The 19,256-nt window shown below is 34.7% G+C and overlaps 1 protein-coding gene and 1 non-coding gene across 10 annotated transcripts in view; one reads left to right on the forward strand and one right to left on the reverse strand.

Annotated features, from left to right (window-relative positions):
- Pcdh9 (protocadherin 9) overlaps positions 1 to 19,256 on the reverse strand; it is an 873,584-nt gene that overhangs the window by 809,466 nt on the left and 44,862 nt on the right. The gene's annotated exons all lie outside the window — the stretch shown is intronic.
- Positions 4,958 to 5,094, forward strand: LOC111753849 (small nucleolar RNA SNORA2/SNORA34 family). The gene has a single exon (XR_002788627.1). It is a non-coding gene; the product is annotated as a small nucleolar RNA SNORA2/SNORA34 family (small nucleolar RNA).

A 19,256-nucleotide genomic window follows, 5' to 3' on the forward strand; every position in this document is an offset into this window, starting at 1 on the left:
CTATGCCCTTATTTCTTCTGGGTAAGAAACACTAGTATGTAACAAAGGGAGGAACATGACCTTACTTCCTGACTACTGTACCACTCTCTTAATGAGCTTCTAGGGGTGGGAAGACTTCTCTGTGAATGCGAATTTGGGTTCTACAGGTCAACCAATAGCTGCAACTTCTTACTTGTGAAAGAAATGGTCATACATTAGGGGATCCTCCAGGATTCATTCTACTGCATTCTACAGTTCTTTGTTATTCAATTCATCCTACAATTCTATAATGTGACAGCCATAAGGCCTCTTAGGATCCAGCACTCCATTTCATACAGCAGCTAATCACGGGACTACTATTCTGAAAGCTTGCAAAGCTCAAAACTTAGAAGAAGAAAAAAGTTCGTTTCTTCAATGATCAAAACTGAGGGATATCACAATCTGAAGACAAAAATATTATTATGCTCAGGGACTTCATGCTTTTAAGGCCTTGGAAAGGTGCAGGGAAACACAACCCAGTAGAGGTGTAGGAGTTGTCTCCACTCAGTTCTGGACACACTCATTGTCAAGGCTTTGTAGTATAGACGCTTTCAGCTTTCTCTCCTATCATTGTTTAAGGGAGCTAATTATTTTTGTTGCAGGATGGATGAACTATAAGATAGTGAAGGATACTTTGTCACTCATTCCAAGTTATGAGAGAAATTGCAATAATATTTTGGAAATTCCTTCAAATTTTATCTTCTTATAACCAAAGAATTTGTAAGACTTTTTGTGTTATGCTTGTTCTAAGAATTGTAAATTTTACATTAAGTAAAAGCATTAGAGGACTTTTGGAAGCGAGAACATTCTACATCCCTAGAATAAACCTGTATGTTTTATTGTTGATAGGAAAAGGAACTCTGCCAACCAGCGAAGTAATGAATCAGAATTTGGCAGCATCCCATGCCTGACACAATTTAGTTCAAATTTATGGAATCTACTACTTCCAGAAATCCACTTGTGCCTAAGGCCTCTCCCTACCATTCAGAATTAAAAAAAAAAATTAAAGAAGACATTTCTAAACTTCTGATTTTACCTTACTGATGAAGAAAAATCATGAACAACATGTTTTCCGGGCTAAATCTCTGAACATTTCTTTACTTTTAAAAGAATAGTAAATCAGCATCTCTTCGATAGATCACAGGTCATTTCTAAATCTTTGATTAAATCAAAATCCCATAGATACAACAGAACTAGCCATTTCAAGAAAGTGTCTGTGGCTGCAAACACTTGATGTCCTCAAATAAAGGAAGCAATGCTGACTCTGTTTAAGGATAGGGTCTTATCCTTCTGCCTTAAAACAAAACGGTGCCCTTTTGTATCTTTCAGAAAAGGTAAAGATATAAATAGATGTGAAGAAAGAGTCATGATTAACACTACTTTAACTCTCTTTTGGAGGGAGGCTTTCTTATAAAATCACGAGCAACAAGTGAGAATAAAGGAGATGAGAAGATGAGAAGGGAGATGATATGTGTCTGATACCTAGTAAGTACAGCTCTAGGCTGGTACGAGTCCTGATGCTGGGATCTCAAGGAATTAATGCCTACTTTCTAAAATGTGTCTAGGAGGATTTCCCTGCCTTGTACGTGGGTGTGTCTCAGCCCCAGTGCAGCATTTCAGACACTTTCCAAACCTGTCCCTCTCCCCTGGACCTCTAGTTTTCTTTTTCAGACAAACCTTCCTCTTCTTGTCTCTTTTCCCCTTAACCACCTGTATGCCTAAGACACGGTTCAGTTTCCGAATTTAATTGGCTCCAGGCAATTATTGTTTTATGCAGTCAATTTAAACAGAATCAGTGCATTGAATTGAAAATAAATGTAAGAAAGTAAAGAGTGTATGTCAGTGGATATTTAAAATGGCAAACCATAATTTTGATATGACAGTAGAGAAAATAAATTCGCATAATAGAATAACAAAAAGAGATTTTATCTCATTTTGGTAACTTATGCTGGGTTAAGAAATTTTATCCTATAATCATTATTTTTTCCTAATTTTTATTGCATTCCCTTACTATGTATCTTTTTTCAAAGTAGTTTCACTTTCTGTATAAATGACTTCCAAGTTTCTATTTTGTCTTCCTATCTCAGCTTATCGGGTATTTCACGATTTCTCACCTACTCGCCTTTATAAATTCACAGCAGTTCTTTTTCAGAAACAAACTGAAACTCCCTGGAACTCAGTGTGAAGGGCCAGCAGGTTCAAGCAATTCTGGGATCATTCTTAAATCATGCAGGCTTTTCAGAAATAGTTCAATGCTTCAGGCTTTTCTCATACATTAAAATTAGTTATAAGGCTTTGGTTTAGTGATTACTTGATATTACTGTAGCAGAGGTTAGGATATTACATAAGCATGGAAAGATTTCTAAATGAGAAGGGCATCGAAAACACTTTTTTTGCACTGAAATATGTAACCTTAAGCAGTAATTATCAAACACATAAAAAACAAATATTCTTGTGTTTTCTGGAACATATGGTGATGTGTGATGTGTTCCATTAGATTCCTTTTTTTTTAAAAAGCCAATCTCTTTTTAATTCCCAGGGCCTGTCTCCTTTATTCCTCTATATTTGCTGAGGAATTACTCACTGTTGTCAGAAGCTAGATGCCCTAGAGGAAATATCCAAAACTGTAATAACTGTACAAAGAGGAGTAAAACATTTTCCTCATTCTAAACCAACAAAAGGAAATTCTTTTATCTGAATGAAAAAATTAAAATAAATATTGATCTCTTTCTGCATAAGTGACTAATTCTATTCCTACCTTGACACCCAGGCTACCAAGCTGTGCTCCTCCACACCTCGTTTTTTCTCCTCTTCCTCCTGGAATATTCAGCTTCCTGATTCCCACATGTCTAGCCAATTCCATCCTTCAGATGTCTACTTATTTTACTTTTAAAGACATTAGTCCTATAATATATACTCTTGGCCTCTCACTCTCTAGAATATTTCCCCAGAGTATTCAATATTTTCTGCAGATAATATGTGAAAATACTTACCTCTTTATTTTCTTTGATTTATTTAAGTTGCATCTTTCCTATTATCACCTGCATACTTGTACTTTATCAGTGCCTGGTAAGTATTTAATATTTATTGATTAAATGAACAAATGAACATTTTTCATTGGCATAAATCAATCTCAAGTGTACCATGTCTCTTGTCTTTCTTTATGATATGTATGATACATATATACATATATATATCATATATTTATCTATCTATAAATCCATATATATCTATATGTGTCATATCTAGGTATATGTATATATAAACTCTTCCCTAATAAACTGAAAATTTATTCATATTTAGCTTTTCTTTCATGTATTTTTGAAACAGTTATGCCATTAAGACATACATATACTAACTGCTCAAATAAATTACTTAAATAAAATTATCTTTTCCCTTCTTCTGGTAGCTTATACTCCTTCAATTTACTAAGATAAGCTGCGATTGCAACAGGTCCATGTTCAAGGTAACCGAAGGTCCATGAATCAATTTTGAGCTACGGAATCATGCAAATAATTTCTTTTCAATAGGAAATGGAACAGAAAACTTAGCATGCAAGGAAATGTGAAGGAATACAAAAGTAATTCACTTGACTTAATGAAATAGAAATAATATTTTTAATGTCATCAATTTTAGCCAAGTATGTAGTAAGTACATTTCTCTAGGATTAGAAGAGCATTTAGCAAAAGAGAACTTTAAATATAGCACATTGACAGACACAGATTCTTGGAAAATTTGAAACTTTACTTTGAAACCTTAATGGGTATCATCATTTCCTTATTGCCAGAATAATTCTCTCAGTCTTGGCTCTGGCAGGCATATAAGACAACTCTCTCTCTGCAACTGGGGGGTTGACATTAATTAAAACCGGAAAATCATAAAGCATCTGCGGCAAATTTAGGTGCCAAATCAGATGGAGCAACTTTAAACGTAAACTCTACAAAGGTAACTGAATGTCAAAATCTTAACACTTTTTCTTAAATCATGGTAATTAAAATACCTTTCTTTAGCAGCTCATATACAAGCTTTTTAAATTCCATTTATACAACTGGTATTAATAGATCTTCTAATATTCCTAAGAAAAAAGTTACAAGAGTGTAAATATTAGTGTTTGTTTCAGGTTAAAAGAGAGAAGAAGAAAGAAAGAAAGAAAGAAAGAAAGAAAGAAAGAAAGAAAGAAAGAAAGAAAGAAAGCTCATTCTGCACCATATAACACAATGTAAAAGAACATACTGCCTATTTGATTTTATATATCCTTGACTTGAAGATTTATGTAACTTGTAAACTGAGAGCAAGAATTGTTAAGTGCTGAATTTCACCTTAGGCTTCTCTTTGTTTTAATGGATGAGAGGCCCCAAAGCATGGGTACTGTGATGGCCTGAGGGCTTGAATGTTTATGTTCTTGGCAAGTTCACTTGTTGAAGTCCAGTCCCTAATGTGATGATATTTGGAGGTAGGGATTTTGAGAGGTGATTAGACAGTAAGAGTAGAGTCCTCTTGAATGGAATTAGTGCTCTTCTAAGAAGAAATAAAAAATAAAAAAGAAAACATCTTTCTCTCTTCCTCCTATTCTTCTTTCTCCTGCTTCTTCTTTCCCACTTTCATAGCCAAGTGAGGAAAAGGCTCTCCCAAACCAGAAATTGTCCTCACTAGGCACTCAATTTGTCTTGAACTCCTTAGCCTCTTGGCTTGTAAGAAATTCCCTTTAAATTATCCAATGATTGGAGATCCGTTACAGTAGCTCAAACTGAGAAACACAGAATTTCTGTCTCATTCAACTGATCAACCAATGAGGAGATAAATAAAAATAGGAAGATAAGTGCTTGGCTTCAAGAAAGAAATACCTGTATGGGGTCATAGAAAGCAGAATGGACCCTCTAAATTGAAGTAAAGCTTTTTTAAAACACACAAAATTATTTGAGTCTCAAAATTTGTTTAACTGGCCCTGAATCAAGGCCGGCAGCTTCCTCATGTGGTTGATTTCAAGCAGGCGCCTAAAGAGATGTCTTTCTATGGTCTGTTGGCCATTTCAGAACTTGGGCAGTGAAATGGTCAGTTCATTAGAAAGAAACAGCTTGAAGCAACCCCTCCCCCCTGTGAGCGGCTGTGAGCGTGGCAGGTTCTGGTGGTCCTGGACGGGAGCCACCAGTGTTTACTGGGTCCCACTTCATGCTGGGACCTGGAACCCCAGGAAACCAAGCAACCCCTTCCTCTTGCCTGTTTTGTTTGTTGAACGTCAATGTACATGAAAGTATGGACAGCGATCTTGAAGAGAATGAGAGACTCTATGACAGTCATTAGTGACTTCCCTATACTCTGGTTTTGAAGACCTAAAACACCTTCCTCATTCTGTTCAGATCAGTTTCATACTATGTTGTTTTGTATGAATTCTCAGTATGTGAAGACATGGACAACTATTTCGAAGAAAACAGAGACATATGACAGACAGTGAAGATCTCAGGTCATCTAGCTTTGAAATTTATATCCCTTACATTGCTTTCTTATGTCCTATTTTGTTCTGTTTTGTTGTGTTTAATTTATCCCCTTATAAATAAAAATTTTAATAATCGTTTAAAAATCTTCATCAAAATCTTAAAGAAAACTGGAGAAATATTAAAGGGGTAGGTGGTGAAATTTTTTCTAGGCATTACAAAAGACCTCATAATTTCTATAAAATTGATCATTCACTAGTTAAATTAAAAAAGATCAGTCATTGATTAGATGATTCTAACACTGAAGAAAATGTAGCTAATTGTGTAAAGAAAATCAACATTATACTAATAAAAATTAAACTATTCCACCGAAAATATTTCTTTTTTTTAAAAGAAAGTAGCCTCAGCCTGTTTTCTTTTCTTTCTTGTTTTGTTTGTTCATTTGTTGCTTATTTTTGTTTAATGAGAGAGGGACTTGTAGAACTAACTTGCCTCCCAACTCGGCCCTTCCTTTGTTAGGATTATGAGTGTGCACCACCATGCCTGCATTTCTCTATTCTATTTTACGCATTCATTAGTTTTTTCAGGGTTTCTTTGCAACTACAAAGATGAATAAATTCTTGATGTGAACTTGTTTTCTACTTCTACCAGTGTCAAACTGTTTTGCCTCAACAAATTTCTGGAGAGACTCTTTGGGTATGGATCTCTGCCATCTGGAAAATTCTAAACTTTTGTGATTCATTTCTCAGCAGTCATTAGAAATCAAACTAGTAAGTCATCACCCACAACCACAAAATGTAACATAAATACTCCAAAAATCGTATTTATTTCTTTACCTATAACAGAAAATTTTCTTCACATTTGAGCTTTGATTAAAAATAAAAAACTTATGTAAACCAATGTTATTCTTCTCAGAAAGATTGCAATTGACTAACAATGTTCAAGACAACATTTAGTCTGTCACCTCTAATCCAGTATTTTATTCACATTTGCCTCTGTAATGATCCAAAAGCATCATACAGATGAGATGACTCTTAAGATGGGCTACTTCTGTTCACAGGAGTCTCTAAGCACAAGCTGATTTACTGAGTCAGATCTAGGATTCCTATCTGAACTTGAGTATCACTGAATTATCACACCTTTCAAGTTAATATGGTTAGGAACTACTTCGTAGAGCAGTTAAACAATTTTATTAGTCACTTAGATATTTTAAGCATATCTGAAACCTAAGCACCATGGGGAAATTTATTTGAAATTGCAAATAATCCATCTGCAACAGTAGTAAATAAGGCAGGTAGAACCATTCTCAGAAAGAATAAATCCTAGGTTGTTTTTATCACACTTCCAGATCACAGTACAATTAACAGAATAAAATGATTGAACAAGCTGTGTATCTAGAGGAAAACATTGCCAATTCCCTTCCTGATCTCAGAATGAGTAACGATTGTTAGACAATTTTCTTTAATTTTACTTCCCCTATAAATTTCTGTTCAGATACAAGGAAATTCACAAAAAAAGCATATGCAAACAGACAATCTCATAATTAATGAAATGCCTATGTGAGGTTTGCAATCAATAAGAGTATAATCTATGTTGACAAATACGAATATGGTCTCAGTAGAGCGTAGGGCAAGGATGAATTATTCAGAAGTCTGCTTGGCTGTTCTGCAGCAACTTCCATGCTTCCAGCTTTTCAGTGACAGAAACACCTTGCTTAGCATCCTCTGACTCCAGCCTCTTCTGAGCAACTCGATCTCCGTCTTCCTTCTCAATCTAAACACAATTTACCTTAGAGTCCAAGACACTTACAGTTTTTCTAAGCATGAGCTCCAAGAGGAGTAGGTAACTTTCTGTAAGTCACAGACTCACAGGCAGGGCTGACTGTAGAATTGACAGTGTAGAGAAGACCAGGACCCAGACACTTTAGTTCCTAGGGACTTCCAGGCAAGGCTAATGTGAGTTGGGAGAGGGGAATTAGCAGTTAATAAGGAGAATAATAGAAAAGGAGGCTATTTCCCTTGGCTAAATGTCTGTAATTTGTGCCTCTTCCCATTAGTTTAAAAATGAGAGATAATAATAGCAACAACTCAATCCCCCTGAGAATTATAAAGAGTTTTGCCCTTCTCTGGACTTTCCAAAGTGGTAATTGTGACATTCGATGTACAATCAACAGCACTTGGGAACTGAAAGGGCCAAAACTTACTAGCCAGCCTAATCTACAGTCTAAGTATTTTGTTCAAGTCAGCCTTTCAAATGACACGAGGAGTAGAATTTTGCTATATCTTCTGGGAAGCAGTTATAAAGCCAATAATTTTAGTGTTATTAATTTTTTATATTCAGGCTAAATTTTCCTTGGCTTTATTCCTTCCATTTATTAGTGCTTATTGGCCTAAATAGCTATCCTAAATAATGCACATGTGCACAAAACTAACATTTCTGTATTATAAAGTTTGATGAAGTCTGAAGATAGGTCAGATTGTTTTTTTGAACTGAATTACAGGTATTTCAGTACGTATTGACTTTTAAAGAATCTGACTTGCTGAAATATTTTCTTCAAAACGTTAGTTTCAACATTTTGATGGATTGGACTAGATTTATTCTGTTGGGAATTTTGTTTTAAAATAATTTTATATAAGTCTGTCTTTTATGCCACATAGCAAATACCACAATCTGTGTTGACTTCCACTTGTTGGACTCCTAACTCACGGAACAACCATCAAAAGCCTTTCCTAACTGATACCAGAAGAAATTCTTCACAGAAGGTCAGCAGGCTTTGACCTAGTTCCTGGCCTGCAGGAGTCTACATCAGAAAATAAAATTGGCTGTACTTCAAGGCTGTTTTCTAAAGCTCACGAGTGAGTGGGGAATATGAAGTGTTTCAGAGTTTTTAACATCTTTCTGTACATCACAGGGAAAAAAAAACTGAGTGGGTACCCTCAGACATTACAATTTCAGTAATAATGAATTGAGGGGGGAAAAGGCTGTGGAGTACACAACAGTCTATCAAATACAAAATTACCCTGCTGTGAACTGAAAAGCATAACTCTTTGATTGGAAATCACTAAAAGATAAAATCTTTCTTAACTGTGTCATTAAATTTAGTAGTCAAATTAATGAGAAAATATGGGCAAAATCTCATATGTTCTTCCACAGTCCTTGATTTGCTACTGGCTCTCCCACATTTAGATGGTGAGTAGTTAGGACAATTAATTAGCTGCCATATATCCATAGCAACACTTTAAGTTGGGCTTATAAACCCAGAGAAGTAAGTTACTCTAGGCTTTCCTGTTTCCTTACTGTAGCAACTTCATGTGAATGGATGAGAATCAAAAGCAAGAAAGTATATACGGATATTACCAGCCTTCAACAATAAGAATATGAAAGTAAAGACTGTCGTTTTCAATTAAAATTTCACTCATTGTATCAGTGTACCAATGCTTAAGGGAGTTGGACCAAGTGAATCTCATATGAAGTATACATTTCAAAAAGTTTTCATAAGCCCATATTTGAAAAACTGTATGGGATTTTGAAGATGCCTTTAGACTATGGGTTAGATATTTTAATTTCTTTCATCATACATAGTAAATAAGATAATCGGCAATATGTGCCCTAACATTACTGTGGTGATATGTCTTAACTATCACTGTGTTTCAAGCATTCAAAATTCCAGAACTGGAATAATATCAAACTGATGAACTTCTGTACAGCAATCAATATAGGAAAGATATAACCTACCGAATAAAGAAAATAATTGTAAACAACACAACTGACAATTAGTTAATATCTGGAATGCTTAAGGAGTGAAAACCATCTAATAGCAAAACAAAACAAACAGAAAGCCCTAAAAAACAACAATAGAAACCCTCATATGAATTTGACTTTTGAAATGAACACTAGACCTACGTAAATGTTTCTTAAAATAACATACAAATGACTAAGAGTTTCACTTTTTTATTTAATTCACTAATCATCAGGAAAATAAAAATCAAACCACAATATGACATTATTTTAGTAAGAGTAACTGCTATTTAAAACAAAAACGTGCTGACAAGGACACGGAGGAAAAGAAACTCTGACGCCCTGATGGTGGAAATGTGAACCAGCACAGCTATTCTGAAAATGACACGGAGCTTCCTCACAAATTTAGAAAACTAGAACTACCATTGGATCCAACAATCTCGCTTCAGGAGACATGGCTGAAGGATATGAATTCATTATGTCGAGGAGACTTCTGCACTCCCATGATAATTGCAGCACTATTTATAATAACCAGAAAAGCAAAGAATTTGAGTCTGTCAGGCAATGAATGAATTACACTGGTGATACTTCCTTGTGTATTACAATGAAGTCTCACAAAACTATAAAAAAGAAGGCATCCTATTATCTATAAAATATGCAAGAAGTTGAAATTTATCCTGTTAAGTGAAATGTATTAGGCACAGAAAACTAAGTTATCACTTTATGTTCTACCTACAAAACCTTGAAATACAAAACCTTGCTCTCATAGAAGTTTAGAGATAAATGGTAGTTACTAAAGGCTGAGGAGAATGATAGGAGAGGAGATGGATGAAGCAAAGGTTGTCAACAGGTACTAAATTATAGGTGGAGAGAAGAAGTATCTTTTGATTTTCTATTGCAGAGTAAGGTGATTACCAATGATAATTATGTGTTATATATTTAAAAAAAAAACTAAAGGAAAGAATTGAGTGTTTTCACTACAAAGAAATAACAAACGTCTGCCGAGATAGAGATGCTTATTGCTGTTTGAGCACTCCTCAGTATACACATGTCTCAAAAAAATATTTATGAGCTGATTTAACAAATAAATATCTTTAAAAAACTGAATACGTTCTCTATAAGAATATCATGAACAAACACTAAATTTCCTAAATTCAAATCATTTTGACATCCACATCTTATGATTATCCAGTAAGGCATGAAGACAGTAACTAACATTTTCTAATTTTAGTTATTCATATTGCAAGAAGCAATCCAAGAAAGATATTTATTTTTTAATCCTGAAGTTTGCTGTGTCAAATAACTCAATGTAAACACTACATAATGTTTGTCAAAAATACATGATCATTTATAACTTTAAGCTAAAGTGCTCACAATATATAATTCTTCAGTAATAATCAATTACTTAGTTTTCACTTTTCTTTATTTGTAGTCAGGAAAACTGTATACCAATAAACATGATCCCAGGTCATCATGTGCAAACACATATGCATTTGCAGGGGATGGAGTTAAATCTCTCTCTCATAAGCATTTAACAGACAATGTACATATGTTTCCTTTTTACTAGATCTGGGTAAGTTCCAGGAGGACAGTCTTTAAGTATACGATACATCTCTAGCCTCCAGTGTACAACCTAAGCATGTGTCAAAGTGACAGCTGAGAATGGATCCACCTGTGAAATTACTCCGACAGGAAGTCTTGGCTCCAGAAAGGTTTTAACCTTAAACAAGTCACTTACCCTTTTTGAAAACTTAGTTTCATTTTAGACAAAATGTATACATTTTACTACGCATCTAAATTCTGACAACTTAATGAGTTTATATAGATTATTTGACTACAACATTTTTTTTTAGCTTGGTAGCACAACACAATTGATATTTTCTGTCAAATTAAAATGACTTTTTAAAATACACATAGACAAACACTGAACAATAAGACTGTAAGAGTTTTGGCAGATTTTTTTTTTACTATTTTGTTGTGATTTTCTATTCAGTGATGTGCAGTTATAATGGTAATAAAAAATAAAGCTCCTTCTCTCTACATAAAATGGTCTGCTGTGAATATACAAAGTTTACGTGCATTTTATTTGCCTACAAGATCACAACTTTGTCATTGTTCCCAATTACATAGAAAATATTTTTCTTTGGTAAATTGACATTGGAAAGGGAGTTTGCATGTGTTGGCAGCCATATAAGTTTAGCATAAACAGTGAGTAGGAATTGCATAATTTATTTAGGGTTTCTTGTCCTACAATAATATCCATTCTTTATCTTGCAGTCATAACTTCAGAAAATTCAATAGACTTATTAAACCACTAGTAAAAACTAAGAATAAAATACTTAGCCTATATTATTTGATTTTTAAGAGACTATGTGTGTCCTCAGTAAAGCAGCTAACAATATAATGAAATGCTTACAATATAAAAAATCTGGGACAACACCATACAAAATTTAGTGTACCTCTGTTGTTTAATGACTGCATGACTCTCAGAAAATTATTTGAAATTTTAAGAATTGTTTACCTTATTTTAAAATGATAAGAATAATAATCATATTCACATCATAATGTGATCTAGGCTCCAAGATTTAACACAGGAATCAATAATGTCATTACCTGTCTGTGATACAGACTGTGTAACTCACTAGTACATAAAATCAAAGTGAGCTTCATAAAAAGACAAGCCACTCTTCATCAAGTTTTCACTTAACCACAGAAAAGCTTTTGATGTGGTCTTCTGACTCATTTGTTTTAAGTCAGTATCATTTTCTTTACAAGTGTTGACATTCCTCTATAATAGAAAAATCAACATCTTGAGTCACTTGTTTAAACAATGGACTGAGGCCCAGTTTCAACATCTATTCATTTTGAATCTGGTTTCAACAGTGTTTGAAAAATGCTGACCATCCAAGCCCATGATGTCTGATAATCTTTTATCAAAGATTCCACAATAATTATAATTATTATGTTGTGATCAAACTTTAAATAGATTCTCTAATGTTATAGCCACTATGTTAGCAATAGCATTATGATATGGATTTACCTGAAAGAGTCAGAAACACAGTGGCTTGTAATACAGCCAAGGAAAAAAAGGAAAAGGAAATATCTGTTTCCCAGAGTTTTATGTAACATCTCCACTATTTCAAGATTTAACGAATTGTTTGGTTTACAGCAACAGATAGAAATAGCTCATATTTCAATGAGAAGTGTAATCTGATGAAGGCAAACTTGTCACGGACAATGTCTCTATAAAATCACTTGCTATCCAAGTGGGAACCCCCATTCACATGTGTGACAAGCTGTGACAAGACCCGTATACGTGCACCCTACTTCCAAGTGTAAGATAATTGAGTGGGAAATGATTTCGCTGTATAAGGCCTCTGTTCAGTCGTAACACCACGCTGTCTTCTTACATTGCTGCAGTCAAGATCACTGATGCAAAAGGTGGTGTAGAATGTTTATCAGATGGTGACATAGAAGGGAGAGGAGGAGACATGGAGAGTGAACTATGTTTATACAAAGAGTATTAAAAGGAGTGCAGTGATTCTAAGACAAGGGGAGAAAAAATGCATGAGAAAAATACCCTAAAATGACTGTCAAATCTCAGCCATCACAGGTGCCTGCCTACAAGTACAAGGTCCTGGAATTTGATCCCCGGTACCAAAATTAGCAAACAAACAAAATTCTTGCAGTATATGAACATTCAAAGTCTGTAATTAAGAGCAGAGCAACTTTCTCTGAGTTTCTACAACTCTTTTGATGATTTTCCAGCCTTTTTGTGAGTTAAGTCCAGATTCATTTTATTATTCCGAATTAAACTAGATGTTTAATGTTTGTGGAACAAATAGTTGCAATATATATTGTATGTACATTTCCCAACAGACAGATATACAAAAGGCAAGAAAATTATTTAAATTTAGAGAACTTATTTTGTTTTGTACCAGGGATCGAACTCATGACCAGGCAGGTTCTTATGCTGCTGAGCTACAACCCAGCCCCTAGAAAAATTATCTGACTCATACTGGCAACACTTGCATTTCTTAGCATCATTGTAACAGATCAATGTCTCTGTGTGAAAGAATAAAGATCACAGTCACAACAGAGGCAACCATGACTTTGTCAAATACTGGAAATTACACTTTCTAGGAAATATAAGCTACAATATTCTAAAATCTGTGTGTGTATAATAACCGATTGCGTTACTTTCATTTAGGTTTAATGTTTTAGTTAAAACAATTAAGAACTCAGTCAAAAGACCATGTTTTCCTATCAGAACGGGACTTTGAGATCTGTTCTCCTCTAGAGCAGGTGCTTTTGGTGGCACCATTTGGACACCAGCTGCAGACCATTGTTCACTGAGACGATCACTTTCATTCCATGTCATCTTAAATTGATACACATCTTCCATACATGTCAGAATTAGACTGGATAACTTGATCCACGAGACACAGCTGTCTACAATCTCACTTTAAGGGACTAAATCCAGGCAAAATTATGTAGTTACTGTTTTATCGCTAGTTACACTAGTCCTGCATTTTTATTCTGGCTTTTCATTAACACCTAAATGATGGAGTGAGACTAGCCATTTGATAAATTATCCCTCTGGATATAAATCTTGCCTTCGTGATTTATTGATTCTGTGATCTTGGATGCTTTACTGAAAGCCACTGAACCTGATTTTTTCTGTTCTTTTTTTTTTTTTTTTCCTTTTGTAAAGTGGTAATGATATATCCCTGCAAACTGGGGAATTGTAGAGATAAATGAAATAACCTATGTGAAATACCTAGCATGGCAGGCACATCATGAACTTCAATACATGAGAACAGTGGCATTTATTTCCCGAAGGGCTTCATCACTAGAGGTATCTGCATTTCACTGGGTTCTCTCAAAGATGAAAAAGTTCTCAAATCACTAAGGAAGGGATGCATAGTCAAAAGTGATGATCACCATCATTCACCTGCTTTATTCCATCAGACAAGATTTTGAATCTCAACTCCTTATTAGTAAATTGGAGCCAAAAGGATTATTACACATCCTAGATCCTTCAGTTGTTTGAATCTGTCTGACAGAAAATTCTCAGTAAATATCAGTTTCTCTTTCAATTGCTGCCACAGGATCATTTCAACTGTTATTTTGGTCCTCGAGACCTCGAGTGTACATCAACTATATGCAGCATGGTTGTTCTCACAGCCCTCTGTGGCAGATGGGACCAGAGACAAACTTGCTGAGTTTAAACACGGTCTCCAGAATCAGTCTAAACACGGATCTTCACATGGCCTGTAGTAAGTCACAAGAGTTGACGGAAATTTTGTAACATCTGTTCTCTTCTTATAGAATGATCAGCAAATTTGAAGTACTTATGTGAATGGGTAGCTAAACTACATCAGTAAAGCTAAGGTGGCAATAAGATGAACCATGGCAACAGGGGATTAACTCAAGCAATGGGATAATAAGCAGTGGTAGGAATAATTCAAATTTGAGGAGGTCTGCACTTACCAAAGTAATGACATGGGTTATGCTCCAGAGGATTTTTTGTTGGTTTTTTTTTTTTTTTTTTTTTTTTTTTTTTTTTTTTTTTTTTGGTCTTTTTGAGACAGAATCTCATTATGCAGTTTAGGCTGCCCTTGAGCTCAGTTTGTAGCTCAGGCTACAAATTTGCAGTGATCCTCCTGCCTCAGCCTCCTGAGTGCTGGTATTACAGGTGTGTACCACCGTGCCCAGCTATCCAGAAGGTTTTTGTAGGCATTTAATACAGGGATGGTATTGCCAGTTCACCTAAATATTTGATCAGAGTGAATATTTCTTACTCTATTTTACTGATAACTAATTTTAAAAAATTAAAACACCACAGAACCAAAGCAAAGCCAAGCAGAAACTCCAAACTTTTCAGTCACATGCAGTTGAATTCAGTCTGGAAAATAGAAAGTCACTCAAAGTTTCTGGAATCTTGTTCTTACATTACTGGAAACTCAAAATATCCATAAAAGACATATTTATTTAAAACTATCTGAAAGGAGTAAAAATTGAGGTCAACTTTGTTGCCTTATAGAGATAGACCAAAAAGAAACTGGAACGGCAGGAAAGAGGACTGAAGGCCATCTACATGAAAGATTTTTTCCCTCCCTGATCTTGAATAAATAGATTTTGCGCTTTGTTACTTAAAAATAATGGAAGTAGGGATATCTGAGGCTTACTGGCATTGAAAACACCTTCCTGTGAAACATATTAAACAGAAAATATAGGGTTGAATAGCTCAGACTCTTGAAAGGTATATCCTTTAGGATCAGCAAATTATATATATTTTTCTCCAACTACAACCCTGATTCTCAGCATAGGAACTTGTGGCTCATCTGTCAGTACTTAGCTCCATTTTCTCCTCTGCGTTCTCACTGCAGGAGTTTCACAAGACAGAAAATTCACTTAGGCTACCTGCTCTAGATAAAAGTTGGGATGGTGAAGTCAAATCCCATGAGCCTCCGATACATACTTCAGTTCAACAGAGAAAAAATTTAACTGCACTTGAAAGAAAATGACCCTGGAAAATAGGTTAGCAAGGCAGCAGGAAGTGTGTGACTGGATATGCTTTGAATATTGAATTCTGAGAACATTTTACCGGCAGAAAATGATGTTTTATGCCTCCAGCTAAAAGACAAAAATAAAACAGAACCCCACCACCCTCTTATCAAACTGTAAACCTCCTTCAAGATGCTCGATCTGTAAAGTTTCATGCATGAATTATTTGTGCTTTTTTTTTTAAAAATCATTTTGTACAAAACCAAGAACTGTCTTTTCAAACATTTAGAGGACAGATTTTGCTTCCAAATATAACTATTAAAAGTGGAAAACACATTTATTAATTACGATTTTTTATCATTTATAATTATGTATTCCTATGATTTGATGTTATTTATTTTATCAAGAAAAAAATTAAATATATAACTACACCCTCAGAGACCAGATAGTCTGCATGACAAAACATAGATTAAAGTAAGATTAATATTTATTTGTGGGGATATAAATTCATAGACAATTTATAAGGAAATTATATGTCTCTCTTATGTACACAAAACTCCAAATATACATACAACTTGGCCTTATGTACTGCTATATAAAATAATAATTTCAAAACATATAATTGTTAACAGCTAGAAAATTTGTAGATAGATGTGGAGAGAGGGAAAGAATGGAGGAATTTGTTGTTTATTAAAACAGTATTTCTTGGAAGCTCAGCTAAGAATGCTGCACTGTGTGTTATGGAATCTGAATGCTGTCAATTATGAAACTGTTCAAAGTAATCTTATCTGTTCATTGATGCAGTAACCGAAGCTGTGTTCCTTAGGTAAGCAAAATGACTAACGCAGAGTGAGACTCTGTAGAGGACCTCTGCAATAGCCTTAGATAACAGCATAATGACCCATCCTAAATGTATTTCTGTCTCAAACTGGCTTTTAATTTATTGTTGCTTTAATGTCAAATTGATGTTTAACAAGTCTAATGTCAAACTGATATCTAATGCCAAACTGATCTGAGTCATTATAAATTTAAAAAAGAAATTAAAGTCTCCTTTGTGTCAGAAAAACAGTTATTTCTTGACTGATCTAAACAAAGCTAAAAGTGCTTCGATAAAGGGCCAGGTCCACAAACCGAAAGGTTGCAGGCTAATTTGCTTTTGGACATTTTTGCACGATATATACACTTACAAACAGAAGCAGACAACTCTCATTAAATTTGTCCTGACATGTACATAATGACCCTGTAAGCTTAGAAAATAAAATGATCATGCCTGATAAATTTATGACCTTCCTCAAAGAACCTAACACTTCAGTAACTAAAGTAATTGTTACTATTGTTGAAAAGTAATTATTGTTATCCAGAAATAAAGGGATCTTTGCTGAGTTTCTTTCATTATAATCTAAAACGTGTCATAAATAAGTCATCCCAATATAGTAAGTCGTCTGACCTTTTTCCTCTACCAATCTTCTCAGCCATGGTCCAACTCATCCATCTGCAGAAACCATATGCAGGCTTCCAACGAGCCTGGATATAAAAAGCCCCTCCCCAATCAAATAAAAGCCACAAATATCTTATATATGCATCCATCAGCGATGTTTGTTTCACATCGCCTCTACCTTGCACAATATACTCCTGCAATGATCCTACCATTTATGATTCAGAGAACGCCTTCAGTGACTGAGAAAGACCTAAATCCATACGTAGAGAATGGAAAGCAAGCATCAATGAAATTGGATATAGAGTGAAAAATACTGATCTCCGTAATTCAAAATTTACCTATGACTCATGCTTCCAATCCCGTTCTCACTTACTGTAACCAGAGTTATGATAGTGTTACTTCTATGAAATGTCAGCACTCACTAGATTGTAGAAATGAATAAAAATGCAGATATGAAGAAACATAAAATGTTTGAACAGATACAGACTGTTTTATCAACACGATTCAAGCAAACCTTTTTGTTTGTCTTTTCTTTTTTTTTGAAACTGGTCTGTTCATTCCCAGCAAGAAGATGTTTCCAGCTGATGTGTTTGATTGAGCTAGCTGATAAGTTTATTGCTCTCATGTAGACAATGAAACAAACGCCTAATGGGGGAAATTGCATGGAGTCTACCTTGGAAGAGAAGTTGGCCTCTGGCTACTGAGCGTGTCCAGCTGAGAAAACTAGTTTCAATCCCCTAAAAAGTCTAAAATGCGAAGCAGAAAGCAAAGACACAAGATGGATATTTCATTAAGATAGATGAACTCAAAAGAGCAGTGATGCAGAGAAAGTTAATAAGCGAAGTAGGAATAAGTGGTGTTGCAGTTATTACCAGCATAAAGCAAATTACTTGATGCCCCATAAATCTTTTCAGGTTCAGTCCCCCATGCTTAACCAGATGATCTGACTGTATCTTTGCACATGCTTCTCTCCCTGTTCTTCATTTGTTTCTTCTTCAACTAAAAGATTCTTTCATGTTAAAGATTTTGACAAAAATAATTCTACTATCTAAATCATTATTATTAAATCGTCTCTTACATAGTTTCAAAAAAAGACCACAGAAAATGAAAAGAAATTTTTTTAGGGCTAAAGAAACATATTTAGGAGTACTTCAGTTATATTGCCCACGAGCTTCACTTTTCCTAGAGAAATAATACATCTACAGCAAGACATTACATGATAATAATTTACCCTGCCCTTTATTTAGCATTATATAGTTCAGTATTTGCTAAATTCTCTTTTGGGGGTTGTTTCTTAATATATTAATATTTAAATTTTAAATAATTAATATTTCCCTTTTTAAGTCACTGGAGGATACTTTGCAATGATTTTTTAACTACTCTTATCTGTCTTATATAATAAAGACGTTATTCTTATGATAATAATGTAATAAAATTTAAATTTATATCTTCTATATACATTTGTTTTCAGATAGTAAAGACGGCGCAGTTGCTAAATTATCTTGGTCCCTAAATTATTGTTCTCTGAGCCATAGTTTCTTCCTCCCAAAAATCGAAGACACAATCATTTTTTCTTCATAGGTTTATATGTGGAATGATTATGGTGCCCGGCTCATATCAAGTATCAGTAAACATCCTGCAGTATTTTTATGACTACTCAGAGACTTGCACATGGTCTCGGATGTTTATTTACTACTTTCAGTCCTGAACTTTTTAATCATTGGACACATCTATCACTTCTTATTAAGAATATGTATTCCTTTGAATAAAATCACCTGCCATGTTTTACCCTTCCAAGCTTCTATAGCTTGTCCTTCCTTTTAGAATCTACATTCTTGCAAAAGTTGTTACCATTCGTTCTCCATTTCTATTCAGTTTCCAAACTGCGATTGAGATTTCTTATCCTGCTGAAACTTGCCTTAAAAGAGGCTTCACCTCAGATGTTGGCAGTATTTGATAGTAACATTCTGCCGTTGTAGTTTCTCTCTCTCCCTCTCCCTCTCCCTTTCCATTTCACCCTGTATGTACACCTCGTAACTCATGATATTCCTCTGTCCATCTCTAAGTATGCATAAGTCTAATCTAGCTTCTCGGCACAGTCCTTAAAAACTACTGTTCAG

Source organism: Cavia porcellus, unplaced genomic scaffold, assembly GCF_034190915.1.
Source record: "Cavia porcellus strain 051 isolate PalLab524CR breed Dunkin Hartley unplaced genomic scaffold, mCavPor4.1 scaffold_4, whole genome shotgun sequence".
Classification (NCBI taxonomy): Eukaryota; Metazoa; Chordata; class Mammalia; order Rodentia; family Caviidae; genus Cavia; species Cavia porcellus.